The sequence below is a fragment of the Callorhinchus milii genome, unplaced genomic scaffold, assembly GCF_018977255.1.
Source record: "Callorhinchus milii isolate IMCB2004 unplaced genomic scaffold, IMCB_Cmil_1.0 Scaffold16, whole genome shotgun sequence".
NCBI lineage: Eukaryota > Metazoa > Chordata > Chondrichthyes > Chimaeriformes > Callorhinchidae > Callorhinchus > Callorhinchus milii.
This window is the reverse complement of record NW_024704757.1, coordinates 2339613-2356474: the sequence shown is the minus strand read 5'-3', so window position 1 is coordinate 2356474 and position 16862 is coordinate 2339613.

The following is a 16862-nucleotide window of genomic DNA, read 5'->3' as shown; positions in this document are numbered from 1 at the left end:
CCAAATTGGTATGGGTAAAGGTTGCAGAGGTAGAGTGGGGCGAGACCATGGAGGGATGTAAATGGGAGAATGAGGTTCTTGAACTCAATCCACTGGAGCGTGGGGAGTCAAGCAAAGCACAAGGGTCACCGTTACAACTCAGCTGGGTCCAAAATCTCACTGGTGAGGCAGAGACGACAATATGGCTGACTTTCAAAGACATCAGACAATTAACAAAAGATCATAGGGTAGGAGATGTATTTACACACAAAGTTGAGGCTGTATCACAAATAACTTTTCATAATAATAATCCTTGCATTTCATAGAGCACCTTATCACATCACTGAGACACCTCAAAGTGCTTCACTGAATGTACTGTAGAGTATATCTTGAGCAGAGAGCCCAGCAGCGTGAAGGAGAGAACTGAGTGAGGTGGAACAGAGTGAGAATTCTGTTAAGTAATTTGCTGAGAGTGGGAATTCTTCAGTAAGAGAGCAAGCAGAACTCTTTCATTCAGCAGAAGACTTGGAAATCTATTTTGAGGTAGAGGCAACCTTATATGTAAGTAGGCAAACAAGTCAATTAGTAATTAATCATAGGCCACGTGTTGGGGATTAAAAAATCTGCTGACCAGTCAAAACTGGGTGCTTTTGTTTAATTCCTAAATAAAGGAGAAGACTTGAGAGTGAAGAATTCGGTGCAGAACGGGGAAAAAGGTGCATAATAATAAAATAAATAATAGTTATTAAAATAACATAAAACATGTCTGGATATGGCAGGGCAGCTGAGACCAGTTGCAATGTGTGCCATGTGGGAACTCCAGGATACTTTGTGTGGCACTCACAAACTGGTTTGCTGTACTGAATACCAGTCAGGGTGATGACATTTCTGAGGAGAGGAGTCAAAAGCAAATGGATGCACAGGGGCACACAGGGAAGAGTGTCAATGCAATGCGACACAATGGTGAAAGGAGTGGACAGGCGTTTCTGCAATCAAAGACGTGACTCGCATGGTATGGTGGCAATATTGATTAAAGTCACGGTTATGGCCCTGCAAAGGGACGATGTGCTAGAGGGTCCAAAACCAGAATCTATTTGGTTAGAGTTAAGGAGCAGAAAAGGAGCTGTTACACTGTTAGGTGTATACTATAGACCACCAAATAGTGGGAAGGAGATAGACGAGCAAATCTGCAGCAGATTTCAGAAATATGCAAAACCACAATAGTGATCATATGGGGGACTTCAATTATCCCAACATAGACTGGCAAAATAACAGTGCAAAGGGTGAAGAGGGGTAGGATTCCTGAAATGTTTGCAGGATAAGTTTTCTAATTAGTATTTTTCCAGTCCAATTAGGAAGGAATCTAGGTCTGGGGAGTGAAGTGGGGCAAGTGGAGCAGGTTTCAGTTGGAGAGCATCTGGACAACTGTGATCGCAACATCAATAGGTTTAGAGTACTTATGGAAAGGGACAAAGAGCCATCAAAGGTAAAGATACTCAACTGGAAGAAGGCTAATTTCAGTGAGTTATAAAGGGACCTCGCCAAGGTGGACTGGAAAGACAGATTGGCAGGTAAAACAGCTAACGAGGAAGCCTTCAAGGAGGAGAAAGTTCGGGGACAGAACAAATACATTCCCACAAAGGGGAAAGGTAGGGCATCCAAACCTCCCTGGATGAGTAAGGAAATTGGGATTAAAATAAAACAGAAAAAGGAAGCTTATGATAACTGTCAGGTCCAAAATACAGAAGATAATCAAATAGAATATACAAAGTACAGAGGAGAACTGAAAAAGGAAATAAGAAGGACAAAGAGATTGTATGAGAAAAGATTAGCGGGTAACATGAAAGGGAACCCTAAGGTATTTTATAAGCATATAAAGAATAAAAGGTTAGTCAAAGGTAGGGTGGGTCCAATTAGGGACCAAAGAGGAAATCTTCTTGTGGAGGCAGAGGGCATGGCTGACGTACTGAATGAGTACATTGCGTCTGTGTTCACAAAAGAAGAGGATGCAGCCAATGCCACAGTATTGGAGGAGAGGGGAGAGAATTAGATAAGATAAGAATAAACTGAGAGGAGGTACTAAAAAGGTTGTTGGTGCTCATGGTAGATAAGTCTGTCTGTCCAACACCTTGGGACGTCTTCTCGAAGTGAAAGGCGCGATACAAATGTAATTTTGTTGTTGTTGTTGTTGTCATCTGGTCCTTACAGGAAGCATCCTAGGTTACTGAGGGAAGTAAGGATGGAAATAACGGAGGCTCTGGCCACAATCTTTCAGTTCTCCTTGGACACCAGGGTGGTGCCAGAGGACTGGAGGGTTACAAATGTTACTCCCTGTACAAAAAGGGGCAGAAGGATAAACCCGGGAACTACCGGCCAGTCAGCCCAATGCCAGTAGTGGGGAAACTTCTAGAGACTATAATCCGGGACAAAATAAATTTTCACTTAGAAAAATATAGGATAATAAAGGTCAGCCAACACGGATTTGTTAAAGGCAAATCATGTCTAACAAACCTGATAGAGTTTTCTGATGAAGGAACGAGAGGGTGGATGAAGGGAGTGCAGTTGATGTAGTTTATATGGATTTTCAAAAGGCGTTTGATAAAGTGCCACATAAGAGACTTGTAAGCAAAATCGAAGCCCACGATATTAAAGGGACAGTGGCAGCGGATACAGAACTGACTGGGAGACAGAGAGCAGAGAGTGGTGGTGAACGGTTGTTTTTCTGACTGGAGGGCAGTGTGCAGTGGTGTCCCCCAGGGATCAGTATTGGGACCACTGCTGTTTTTGATGTATATAAATGATCTGGACTTGGGTAAAGGGAGGACAATTTCCAAGTTTGCAGATGATACTAAGCTGGAAAAGTAGTAACCAGTGAGGAGGATAGTAACAGACTGCAAGAGGACACAGACAGACGGGTAACATGGGCAGACACGTGGCAGATGAAGTTTAATGTGGAGAAATGTGAAATGGTGCATTTTGGGAGGAAGAATGAGGAGAGACAATATACGCTGATGGTACAATCTTAAAGACGGTGAAGGGACAGAGAGACCTCGGGGTCATATACGTAAATCTTTGAAGGTGGCCAGACAGGGAGATAAAGCTGTTAAAAAAGCATACGGGTCACTAGGCTTTATAAATAGGGGCATAGAATACACAAGTCAGGAAGTTCTGATGAACCTTTATATAAACACTGGTGAGGCCTCAGCGAGAGACTGGGTTCAGTTCTGGGCTCCACACTTTAGGAAGGATGTCAAGGCATTGGAGAGGGTGCAAAGGAGATTGACCAGAATGGTACCAGGAATGAGGGGCTTCAGTTATCAGGAGAGGCTGGAGAAGCCGGGATTATTCTCCTTGGAGCAGAGAAGGTTAAGAGGAGACTTAATAGAAGTTTTCAAAATTATGTGATATGATATTCAAACAGAGAAGGGAGTTTCTCTCTCCCCTACTCCAGTTAAAATCAATCATTCACTTCATGGCTCTTGTAGGACACTGTTGTGTGCAAATTGTTTGTACATTCACCTACAAAACTACACTTTACAGCAAACTCTAGCAAAGCACTTTGAGACGTTGTCCTGTCGTGAAAGGCGTTGTATAAAAAGCAAGGATGATTTACTATTATTACACTGCATGTTATTCAGGCGCTACAGTGAAATTGGCATCGTCTGTTGGTGTGAAGAACTGCAGAGAGGCTCCCCATGCTGTTTATACTATTTATACCTTTCTCCACACTCTGTGCTTTCATATTGCCTGTCACCCGTCAGCACAATTCACTGGCTATTACACCGTGCTGTCATTCAGGCAAGAAGCCCTTGCCATGATGGGGGCACCTTTGGAACGAACCTTGTAGTTAAAGAGACGTTGACATCAGGAATTTCCAGCCTGAAAATCCTGATCACAACAAAACCAGGGCACGGTGTTGCGTCGCTCTCATTGCACAGCTCTCTCGATAGTTATAAACTGCCGTGACCTCCAACTGAAAGGTTACGTATGAAAAGAAATGAATCTGACTTTTAAAAAATTGCAATGCAGCTTCTTGCTGAATGTCACAGGTGTCACTGGTTAATATGGCAACCACATTAGCAATCATTGGAGGCATTAGATGCAATCATACCCCACTCCTCCACCTGCCCCCCCCCTTCACTCAGCTAACACTGGCCTGCTGCACGTCCCCCGATCCTCTGCCCCACAATCAATGGCCGTGGCTTCAGCTACTTTGCCCTAACCTATCGAACTTCCTGCCTTAATCCTTCTACCTCACTCCCTCTTTATCTACCTTTATGATCAACTTCTCTCTTCTCAGCGTCCAAAGCTGCCACTGTACAACGCCCGAGATGCTATCCTGCATCAAGGGCGCAGTATAAATGCAAGTTGTTGTTGTTCTTACAGCCCCTATAATATTTCAAAGTGCATCACAGAGTTTTTTTGGTAAAGTGCAGTGACTTTTTTTTGCATTTGGTATAACGCCTGTCGTAGAGAGATCTCAAAGCGCTTCACAGAATATATTGTGAAGTGGAATGATTGTGCATTTTATAGGTGAATGTCCCACAAACAATCATGTAGTGAATGATTCATTCTTTCTGAGGGATTTTGTTTTGACAAAATACAATGTCAATCCATTTTACAGTATATCCTGCAAAGCGCTATGAGACTTCTCAATGATGTGCTGAGACTATATTATTATTATTATTATTATTATTATTATTATCAACTCACATTTACATAGCGCCCTTCAGTGGGATAACATCCCCGGAGTGCTTTACAAAGACTGGGTTGGATGCTGAGCAGGTCAGAGGATTCGGGATGGGTGAGTGTAGAGGGGGTTACTTTTATAATATGTTTGCAGAGAGCAGGAGGCAATCTCCTCCCTGTTGGAGGGCTCTGATCCTGAGTTGGTCTGTCAGTAAACAGCTGAATGTCATTGTAACAATAGCAGGTGAATTAAAGTCCTGGGTAGCCCTGGGACTCAAACTCATAACCATCTGGCTCTGAAATGAGCACCGAGGTCTGGCATGACCTTCCGCAATCAAAGTTATTGCAGAGGACAATTTTTTTCTCTCTCTTTTTTTAAAAAAAATGTCCTCGCTCTTAACGCACTTTAAAGACAGTTATTCCTTCTAGATAAAGACTGGTGTAATAAAGGGGCGATTGACTGAATTCCAAAGCCGAGACCGTTTACCACTTTGCTTCAGGTAACAATCAAATTGAAATGCATTTTTTCAGATTCTCTCCATGTTTTCTGGCCCAGGCGAGGAGAGTTGAAATGATGGTGGGAAGGAGAGTGGCGAGTCAGAGTTACAATGGGCCATCAAGAGACAAATAGATCGCTCTGGTCCAGGCGATGAGATACTGGCCCACGCAACTATTGAGAGCCATAGAGAGAAAGATTCCGTTCCCATTCAGCCCTTTTTGGTAAGTGTTTTTTTTTGCAACCGCAGTGTGTTAACTATTCTTGTTTTGTACAATGCCTCATACTGAACAGAGCACCAAACATTTAGAGAAAATGTTTTATACTTTCAACGGTTCTCTGTGTGTTTTGTGTATGTTGTTTGTGTGAGTCTGTGAGTGATGTGTGGACGGATGTTATGTGTGGTGTTCGTGTGTGCGTAAGTATTGTGTGAGTGCGTATGTGTGTTGTGAGTGTGTGTGTTTCTGTATGTTGTGGAGTATGTATTTTGTGTGTGTGTGTGTGTGTGGTGGCATTTGTGTGTTTGTATATTGCATTGTGTGAATGTGGGAATTGTATGTTTGTTTGGTGTGTGTTGTGGTGTGTGTCTATTGTGTTTATTTGGTGTGTGTTGCGTGTGTATGTATTATGAGTGCGTTGTATGTGTATGTTTGAAGAGTGTTGGGGGGAGAACTGGATATTCTCCAATCTCTGTCCGCTTTCCACTGGCATCACGTCCTTCAGCCAGAGGAAAGAAATGCTCTGAATTCCTGACTAATTGCCACTAATTTGTGTTTTCACCCATTGAGGCCAAAGGCAGAGTGTGAGAACGAAGTGTCCCACAGGTGCACAGTGCACAGTATTCCTGGCTGGCAGATCCTTCTCTTCTGGTGGGTACGTTGTCAGGGCAATGACCTAGCTCTGAATCTGACTCGCCACCTCATTGAAAATCATGCTTACCACGTGGTAACGAGTAAAATAAAGGACTGAGAGCTGTCCGCAAGCTGACAATAACAACAACAAGTTACATTTATATAGCGCCCTTCACGCCGGATGGTGTCTCGGAGCGCTTAACAGAGGCGGAGCTTGAAGCCGAGTCCATAAGCAAATCATTGTCCGCCTGTGGTGTGAACTCTCAACAAACCCTCTTCCTGTGCATTATTTACATAAATGAAAATTTCATTGGTTTGGCAGTTTCCTTGAGTTACCCAGCAAACCCATATCACTTTCCAACCTACATATTTCAGGGAGAGTGGGAGTTGCAGAAAAAAAGTGCACACTTACCCACAAACATGCCAGTACATTGGTGTGTGCCAATTGGCTGCCGCTTTCGCCTCTAAATATACACAGTCACTACTACTTCACGGGAAAAACCTTGTGAAGCATTTTGAGATGGCTTGATGACACGGCTAAGTTGCTATAGGAAATGGTGAACATTCGACGGGGGGAAAAGACCACAGCAAAGACATAGTGATATTGCAAGGACACAACATCACAGCAAGGACACAGACACAGTGACGGAGTCTGGGACAGTTACAAACCCCTCGAGCTGTCTTGATTAGCCTTCAGGATTCTAGTTACTATAACGGGAGCTCAGTCTATAACAGTGTTGGCCAAACTTTATGGCTGGACAACAAAATACATTTTCTTGATTGAATATTTTCTGATTGATGTCATCAATCAAGAAATATTGAATCAAGAGAAAACTGAAAATACGCTACCGATCGAACACGGATTTACCTTGACTCGGGGAGGAGGGGAGGGAGGGGGTTGGCCCACAGGTTGGCCACCATTGGTCCAAAACATTCTCACAGGGAATTGCTGTAAAATGTAGTGACTGCATTTTGTAGGCAATGTATGCCGAGCAGTAACCCACAAGTAGCTGTGAGGTGAGCGACCAATTTTATCTGGGGGTTTGTTGGCTGTCTCTTTACGTGTCATGCCAAAGGATCTTTCACGTCCCTTTTCAAATAGTGCCATGGGATTGCCAATGCAGTGCTCCTGTCAGCCTGACTCATGAGCTCAGTCTTAACATGGGGCTTGAACCCAGAACCTTCTGACCCAGAGATCCAAAGTTCCCCCATATAAAAATGGTCATTCACGGCTGTTTATGGTATATTCCTGTGTGCAAATTGGATGCTGGATTCACTTACAAATACACAATCACTACACTGTGTAGTAAATCCTGTAAAACTCTTTGGAGACATCCTCCGGACGTGAAAGGTGCTGTATCAAATGCAAAGATTATTATTAAATTATTATTTACAGAGTTTGGGGGAAAAGAGACTGAATGGATTTCTGTTTTAGAGAGCAATTGAAACATTCTGATGACATGGTAAGGTCATCAAAATGTCAAATGCAAAGATTACATCCTTGGTTTTGTTTTTATTAAATGCAAATTGATGCAACATAAATGGTGAGTACTCCATCTGGATTGTGTTTCCAGAAACAAACGTCCTTTGTAATACTGTGGAGCCCCTGTAATGGTAATCAATTGCAAGGCAGCAGCATTGACTTGATATCTAAACACATCTCAGATGAACATGTTACCTGGATCCATTGATTGACTCAGATCATTAATTTCACTTGCTTGGGAAAGATTTGTGTCAGCCTGGCTCAATCAGTAGCACTTTCACCTCGGAGTCAGAATTTTGTGGGTTCAAGCCCCATGTCAGGACTTTGAGCTCATTGGCTTGAATGACACTCCAATGCTTTGCTGGGGGATTACTGCATTGTCAGTGGTGTTGTGCTTCAGATGAGATGTTAAACCAAGGTCCAGTCTGCATGTCCAGATGGACGCTAAAGATCCATCGGCACCATATTTAAAGAGAAGGGAGTTTCTCCCGGTGTCCTGGCCAACAATCCCCCAAATAAAATTAGTCATTCATTTCATGGCTATTTTATGGGACTTTGCTATGTGCATATTGGCTGGCATGTTCATTCACATAATAGTCACTACGGTATATGCTACAATACACTTTGAGGAGTCCTCCTAATTTGAGAGGCCCTATATCAAAGTATTATTAATCTTATTAAGAATTTGTTCAGTTCAGTGGGTTAGCAGACTGCAGGCTCTGACATCCAAGGGGACACATAAGATCAGGAAATAACATTAGCGGTCGTTATTGTGGCCCGAGTACGTATAATGTGTTTGGCTAATTTTAAAACAGTCACTTTTATGAGATGTTTTATCAGTGTGAAACCAAGAAACATCTGTTGTTATTTTAAGATTCTGTGTAAAATTAGCTTGCACAGGCTAATTATAGAGTCTTGTAGCGTATTGGTTAGAGCGCTCGCCTCGCAAGGGTGAGGATCTGGCTTCAATTCCCGGTCCCGGGCAGGATGAAGTTTCCTTATTCTGCACAGCCCTGTTTACCTGCAGGAACCTGGTTGTTAGTCGATTGACAAATCGCTTTTCCAGGGGTAATAAACCCTTCAAAAAAAATTAATAATTGGTTACTCAATCCATGACTGTCTGTAGGACACTGCTGTGTCCAATTGGCTGCCGCATTTCACCCACAAAATATACAGTTAATTCATTTTACAGCATGTCTGAAGCGCTCTGAGACATCTTGAAGATGTGATAAGGCGCTATGTCAAATGCAAAGATTATTATGCTTTGGATGAGATGTTAAACCTGTTCAAGTGGACATAAAAGATGACAAAAAATGCACCATGACGGAAATTTCTGTGAAACACCTTGAACAAATTGTCAGTGGAATTGGTGGAACATGTTTTAATTATAATAATAACCGTAGCATTTGATACAGAACCTTTGAATTCTGGAGGATGTCTCGAAATGGTTCACAAGATTTACTGTAAACTACAGTGACTGTGTTTTGTAGGTGAACCCTGCAGCTAATTTGTGCACAGAAATGTCCCACAAACAGCTATGAAATGAATAACCCATTTTATCTGGAGATTGTTGGCCAGAACAAAGGGAGCAGCTCTCTTCTCTTTTTGAATAATACCACGGGATCTTTAACATCTATCTTAGTTTAAACGTCTCATCTGGTGGATGGCACCTCTAACCTGGAGCTCCTCCAGCGCCTCACTGGAGAGTCAGCATACACTGTGTGCTTAAAGTCCCAACGAGGAGCCAGTCTACCACATTTTAATTTTTTTAAAAAAAACTAGAAAATTTAATGGAAATGTTCTGGGTTTTTCAATGCTTCCATCAGATGTATTAATGGAATCTTTTGGAGGAGTGGAATGGGTAAATTAGATAGACCAATTGCCTGAAACTGTTGCAATCCACCTCAAACCAGATTGAGTTCTATGTCTGAGTCGCACTTTACTGGGGATTTATGTAAAATGTCACCTTACTATCAAACTGTTTTCATGTGAGTTGCGAATTGAAGCCGCCAAATATCCAGGACTGACATTGAACAGAAGCTTGTCCTCTCAACTGTTTTATACCTGGAGTCCCGAGGCATAATAATATAATATAATAATCCTTGCATTTGATATAGTGCCTTATCACGTCTTCTAGACGTCTCAAAGCACTTCAAAGAATATATACTGAAAAGTGAATCGACTATATATTTTGTGGGCTAAACGCGGCAGCCAATTGCTACAGCAGCGTCCCACAAACATTTGTGGATTGGGCGACCAAATCATCGAGACGCCAATTGACTAACAACTGGGTTCCTACTTACCGCTATGTAAACAGAGACGTATGGAGTAAGGGAACTTGCCTGAACTTTCTGACCAGAGGTGAGAGTGGTACCGACTGAGCCAGGCTGACACCTGAGCACCTAAGAATTCTGAGCAATAACCTCGGATGAGAAACCACAGGACGCTGGGCAGCAATGTCACTTCACACAGTAACAAATGTTTTGATGTATTGTAAAACCACAATATATGTTTGTGTTTGTTTGTGTGCGTGTGTGTGGTGTCTGTGTGTGTGGTGTCTGTGTGTATGTGCGTGGTGTGTGGTGTGTGTGTAGTGTCTGTGTGGTGTGTGTGGTGTCTGTATCTGTGTGGTGTGTGTGGTGCCTGTGTGTGTGTGTGCGTGGTGTGTGGTGTCTGTATCTGTGTGGTGTGTGTGTGTGGTGTCTGTGTGTGTGTGTCTGTGCGTAGTATAGTAGCGGCTTCACGTGACCACTCAATCACAGTTCACTAAATGCACGGCTCACATGGTCATTAATGGGTCACCTCATGAAGTCCCATCAATCTTGATGCAGCTGTACAGACAGATAACGTTACTTCAGCACGCTTGATAAATTGTAACGTGCACTATCCCACCTCCACGGGGACACATACATCAAGTCCCTTGATGGTTCAATCTTATGTCCTTCGCTTTATTTTTAACCCACGTCTCAGCAGGTCTATTTAAAACCCTCGGTGTTCATCACTGTCACGTTATATTACAGTTACTCAAAATAACAAAATCTAAAATTAACAGTGCAATAAATTACGGACTGAACCCAACCAACAGACAGATGATCGTTTCTAATCACAAAATGATCATTTTAGACAAGATGTGCGCTGTTAAACTGGGAATATTTTCTTGGTCCTTTGATGGGTCTGCAGTAATATTAGTTCCATTAATCATATTAACCTCCAAACAAATGAAACCAAGCTCTTCCTCCTGATCAATGGAATAGATATTTTCGTCCACAAAATATACTGTCAATTAACTTTGCAGCATTGAGGCGATTTGAGATGTCTCAACAACGTGATAAGATGCTATATCAAATGCAAAAATGCAAATGCAAGATATAGGTTAGCATTTTCTTACCTTCCACAGTCTATCAAAATAGAAGGTTCCTTAAAAAGAAAGCCCTTAGATTTGATATAATCAGGACTTCAGGACTTTGGGCTCAGAGTTTTGCCTGACTCTCCAGTGTAGTGCAGTAATCCTTTTAATAATAATCTTTGCATTTGATTTAATACCATTTTATTTGGTGGATTGTTAGCCAGGACACCGAGATAAAATTCCTTCTCTTTTCAAATCATGCCACGGGATCTTTATTGTCCACCTGAACAGGCAGATGGCACCTTGGTATGAAAAATAATAATATATTGGTCACTCAATCCACGACTGTCTGTGGGACACTGCTGTGCGCAATTGGCTGCCACGTTTTGCCCACAAAATCTACAGTCAATGTATTTTGTGAAGCGCTTTGAGACGTCTCAACGACGTGATAGGGCGGTATATCAAATGGAAGGATTATTATATTATTATTATCTCATGCAAAGGATGACACCTCCCACAACTCAACAAGTCCCGGGCACTGTATTGGAGTGTCAGCCGAGCCTGCAAGTTCAAAGTCACTTTACGGGAGGTTGAACCTGCAATTTGCTGACGAGAGACGTGATTGCTACCCACTGAACCAGGCTGACAACTCAGTCTGAGATTTGCAACGTTGACCTGAAATTGACAAGCAGACCGTTTGAGAAAGGAATGCTACAAGTACAGGTCTGCACCTCTGCTGTTCCTACAGTCTCTTCCAGCCGGATTAGGAACTGGACCCAGTTGAATTATAATCACAGTGGTGGGCACAGGTGAGTTCAATTTTTTAGATTGCAGACAGTAAGGAAGGTGGGGACTTGCGGACCATAAACTGCAGCTCAGAACTAGTTTGGTGGAATGGCCTGTTCCCCAGCTGTCAATTTCATGTAAATCTAAGTAAGTTGCCCTCCCCCCCCCCCCACTTCCTCCGAGATCAATGAACAAACAATATTGAAAACTTACAACAATGAACCCTCAAACATCAGCCCATTCTTCAAAGGAAGGGTGGCGATGAATAATCTGGTGAGTTTTGCACAGGTCAGTCCCGCTTGGCTCTTGCTATTTGCAAAAGTTATGTTGCTCCATCCTTTGCAATCTGTCTGCAGTGCCCCCATGGGAATGGAAATCTACAGAAATCGTTGGGCGAGATTGCAGCCAAAATCTGCCCATTTTTGGTTATCTTTTCCCCTCCCCACTCTCTTCAGCTTACATACCCCCTCCAGCCCAGCCAGTAGCATAAAGAGCTCTGAGATCTCTTCCAGATAAGAAAGGTGCTATAGAAATACAACAACAACTTGTACTGATACAGCGCCCTCCATGCAGGGTAGTGTCTCAGAGCGCTTAACAGTGGTGGAGCCTGATTCCGAGCCGGGGGGGAGGTGGCCGTAGGCACGGTCGAACAGGAAGGTTTTCAGGCGGCACTTGAAAAAGGGGAGAGAGGGGGCAAGGCGGAGGGATTGAGGGAGAGCGTTCCAGCGTTTTGGACTGTAGTGGCTGAAAGTGCGACCCCTGATGGTAGGGTAGAGGGTGCGAGGAACGAGCTGGAGGTGCCGGGTGGTGGATTGAGGAGTGAGGAGGTCAGAGAGGTAGGGAGGTGCCAGAGCGTGAAGGGATTTGAGGATCTTGAAGTGGATCCATTCAGTGATGGGGAGCCAGTAGAACCTGGGCCAGAACTGGTGAGATGTGGGTACGGAGTTTGGTTCAGGTTAGTATGCGGGCGGCAGAGTTTTGAATGAGCTGGATCTGCATCTATATAAAATGCATATTGTTTACAGTCCCACAAAATACAGCCAATTTACTTTACAATATATTCTGTGAAGTGCTTTGAGACGTCTTAACAACGTGATAAGGCGCTATATCAAGGACAATTATTACATTGTATTGCAAATTGTCACGAGCGTGTGACCAACACCTCACACCTTGTGTATAAATAATAGCCGGGAGGAGTCTTTGTGAGAGTGTTATCAAAGGAGAAGTGCAAGTGTTTTCAAAGCAGGATGACAGGGCAACAGGGGTGTTGCTAATTCCTTGGGTAAAAAAAAGTCATGCAAAGGGATTCCTCAAATACTAGTATTTGGGAAATCTTTCCTCCCTGGTCCTTGTTTTCTTCTGTATGAAGAAATTCTTGATGTGAATTTGTACTTCGCTCAAAATCAGCTGCAGAGAACACCTCGACTTCTCTGGTTATTTTTGTTATTTTGTTGGTTGTTTGCTCTCAACGGCAGTGTAAATGTAAAATACAAGCCATTAGGTGTAACAGAGAGAACGGCTGACTACACAACATGCATAATGCAATGATAGATTGCATCAACAAGACAGTAAATTAAAGATGTGGCAATCTTACGTAAACGAGAAGAGTTTTAAAGGGGGATGGATGAGGATGACTTTTCATCTCTGTCTGTCTGCTGTGAAGGTCAAATGTAAGACGAGCTTTCTGTCACCAATCGGCAATCCGCACAGCAGAGCTGCCTTTGATCTGACATATTTTTATTAAACTGGTGTCGGCCTGGCTCCGAGAACATTGTGGGTTAAGGTGTAGTCTTTAAGATCGCAGTCTAGGCTGGTGTTCCAGTGCAGTGCTGGGGATGCTATGTCTTTGGAGGAAAAACTCTTCTCTTTCCAAGTCGTGTCAGGGGGTGTTTAGCAATGACTTGAACCGGCCACACGGGAGCTCAGTTTAACATCTCATCCAAAATACGGCACCTCCGAAAATGCAGCACGCTCCCCTTCTCCTTTAGCTTGACAAAACAAGCTTCACCGCGTCAAAAATGTCCATTTTTCTGTTTTCCTTCCAGATATTTGAAACCAAGATGTACACCTGAAATTGTGAACCTGCCAAACAGCTGAGATACACAAAATATACAGTCAATTTATTTTACAGTATATTCTGGGAAGTACAGTGGAGTCCTGTAGCTCAGTGGTTAGAGCACTCGCCTCGCAAGGGAGAGATGTGGGTTCGATTCCCGGCAGGGTGAAATGTTGGGCAAGTTTCTTTACTCCAGACGCCTCTGTTTACCTAGCAGTAAATAGGAACCTGGTTGTTAGTCGATTGGCGGATCACTTTTCCGGGGATAATAATACCCCCTCAACCCCCAAAATAAAATTAGTCACTCAATCCATGACTGTTTGTAGGATACTGCTGTGCACAATTGGCTGTCGTGTTTCTCCCACAAATATAAAGTCAATCCACTTTACAGTATAATCTGTATAACCTGTGATCAGGCGATATATCAAAAGCAAGAACTATTAATTATTATTGATCTCATCCAAAGGACAACACCTACAGAAACACATCCTCCAGACTGACTGGCTCTGTACCAAAAACAAGGATTATTGTTGTTATTATTATTGGGATGTCAGCTTTGAGACGTTTCGAAGACGTGATAAGGCGCTATATCAAATGCAAGGATTATTATTAATTATTATATTATAGATGCATCCAGTGGTTCAGTAAGTCTTTGGCGAGATATTGACATTACCATTTCTGGACTGCACCTCATTTGTCAGGAGGTGAGAAATATGCAACCTCAGTGGTAAATAAGAAGAATATTTTCGGGTCTGCGTAAAGTCGTAATCCTCACCTCGGAGTTCTTGGCTTCTTAGAACTCGCTTCTATTTTACAACAATAGTCATCTGGAGGAACATAAAGGGAAGCTACAGTAGAACCCTAATAATAATAATAATAATCCTTGCATTTGATATAGCGCCTTATTACATCGTTGAAACAATGCTTTGGGACGTCCTTATCAGCGCCTTGCAACGTCCTGTAAAGCAATTACTGTAAAGTAAATTGATTGTGTATTTTGCGGACGAAGTCCAGTAGCCAATTGCTCATGGCAGTGTCCCACAAACAGTCATGGATTGAGTGACCAAATTATTATTATTATTTCATATAAGAGACCCATTATGAGGTCCCCTTATAAAACCTGGGCCGCTTATAAGACAGATGCCCTCTGGACCAACTCTTAATTTCCCACAAAGTGCAGGAAGTGACCTGTGACCCTGAATGTAGTCATTTTTTGACACGGAAAGCTGGCCGGCTTTTCTTGCACATGTTCAGTGAAGGCAGAGGCGCTGAAAGGTGATTTCCTAAACCCTGTTGTAAACCAGATTGGGATTTTATGGACCCCAATATGGCCATATAATGAGGTGATGGCAGCTCTGTGTACTGGGTGTCATTCGCCTCCAAATCAGAAGGTTGTGCGTTCAAGCCCTACGTCAGGATGATGAACCAAGCTGACAGTCCATTGCAGTGGTGGGGGAGCACTACAAGAGGTGCCATCCTTCGGATGAGAAGTTAAACTGGGGTCCCGTCTGCCTGTTCAAGATCCAATGGCACTTATTGAAAAGAGAATCGAGTTTCTCACAATGTCCTGGCCATCAATCTCTCAGATAAAATTGGTCACTCACTCCATGGCTGTTTTTAGGACATTTCCATATAAAAATTGTATTCTCTGTTTATCTACAAAATGCACAGTCACTACACTGCACATTGAATCCTATGAAGCGCTTTGACACCTCTTGACGTAAAAGACGCTGTATCAAATATGAGGCTTATTATATTATTATCAGGCTATGGGCATATTATTAGGATTTTCTTGGATGTACATTTTCACAACAACTTGCAGGCGAACTAAAGATCACATCCCTCCATCATATTGAATTGTCAGCCGAGGTTGGTAACTCACATGCCCAACGTGTGGCTTGAACCCACCACCTTCTGACCCAGAAGTGAGAGTGCTACCAAGTGTGCCAGGCTGACACCTTGCATTGCACTTGCGTTTGGGAGAGCATCTGATGTCTGAAATCTAATTTAGAACAGTGAGCGACTTGTCATGTCAAACCAGAGTTTATTTATCCTAACTCTTCCCATATTTCTGATGTGAATCAAAGGGAAAGAGATGAAGGAAGGGTTATTTCACAAGTTGTTTGAAGTCACTGTGATGTGCATGCTTTATGTTCTTTTCTCGTGGTTTGTGTGATGTTTCTCTCCAGGGTTGGATATGTACCTGCCCATTTATCTTAGATTAACTTCCAGAGCCCACTGCTGCAGCTGCAAACACAAACTGAAGGTTTTGCATACAGTTGAGATCTGTCTCTTTCAGTGTTGGCTGTTCAGTGTCGAACTCTGGCGGTGAGCCAGTGTGTTAAACTGCGGCAGCACATTTCATCTGCTCACCGTGGCCCCATTTAACTGCACCTTCTCTGTGTTATAAAACCTGTCAGCACAGATCGTGTTGGTGTAATAACATCAGAGGGAAGAAGATGATCTTCAACCAATCTAGCTTGCACTGTCTATCTCTGGGATGTTCTGAGCAACCTTGACCCCTTGACTTGGTGCCTGGATCTGCCTATTCTCTGATCTATTCAGTCTATTCACAATACAGTCATTATTTTACTTTAAAATCCTGTGAAACGCTTTCAGACGTCTCAACAATGTGATATAATAATAATAATCCTTGCATTGTTGCTACTTATTGCGGCTGAATTTAATTACTCAGAAATTAAGTAGAATAAGGATGAGGATCTCTCAGTGAGATAATAATAATTCTTGGATTTAGTAAAGTGCTCTTCACAAAAGGAGGACAGCTCAAAGCGCTTCACTGGATAAACTGTAGTCATTGTGTATTTGTTAGGCGAACATGGAGTGATTTACGCACAGTCATCACCAATCTCCAATAAATGGGATAATAAAGGTCAGCCAACACGGATTTGTTAAAGGCAAATCATGTCTAACAAACCTGATAGAGTTTTCTGATGAAGTAACGAGAGGGTGGATGAAGGTAGTGTAGTTGATGTAGTTTATTTAGATTTTCAAAAGGCGTTTGATAAAGTGCCACATAAGAGACTTGTAGCAAAATCGAAGCCCACGGTATTAAAGGGACAGTGGCAGCGGATACAGAACTGTCTGGGAGACAGAGAGCAGAGAGTGGTGGTGAACGGTTGTTTTTCTGACTGGAGGGCAGTGTGCAGTGGTGTCCC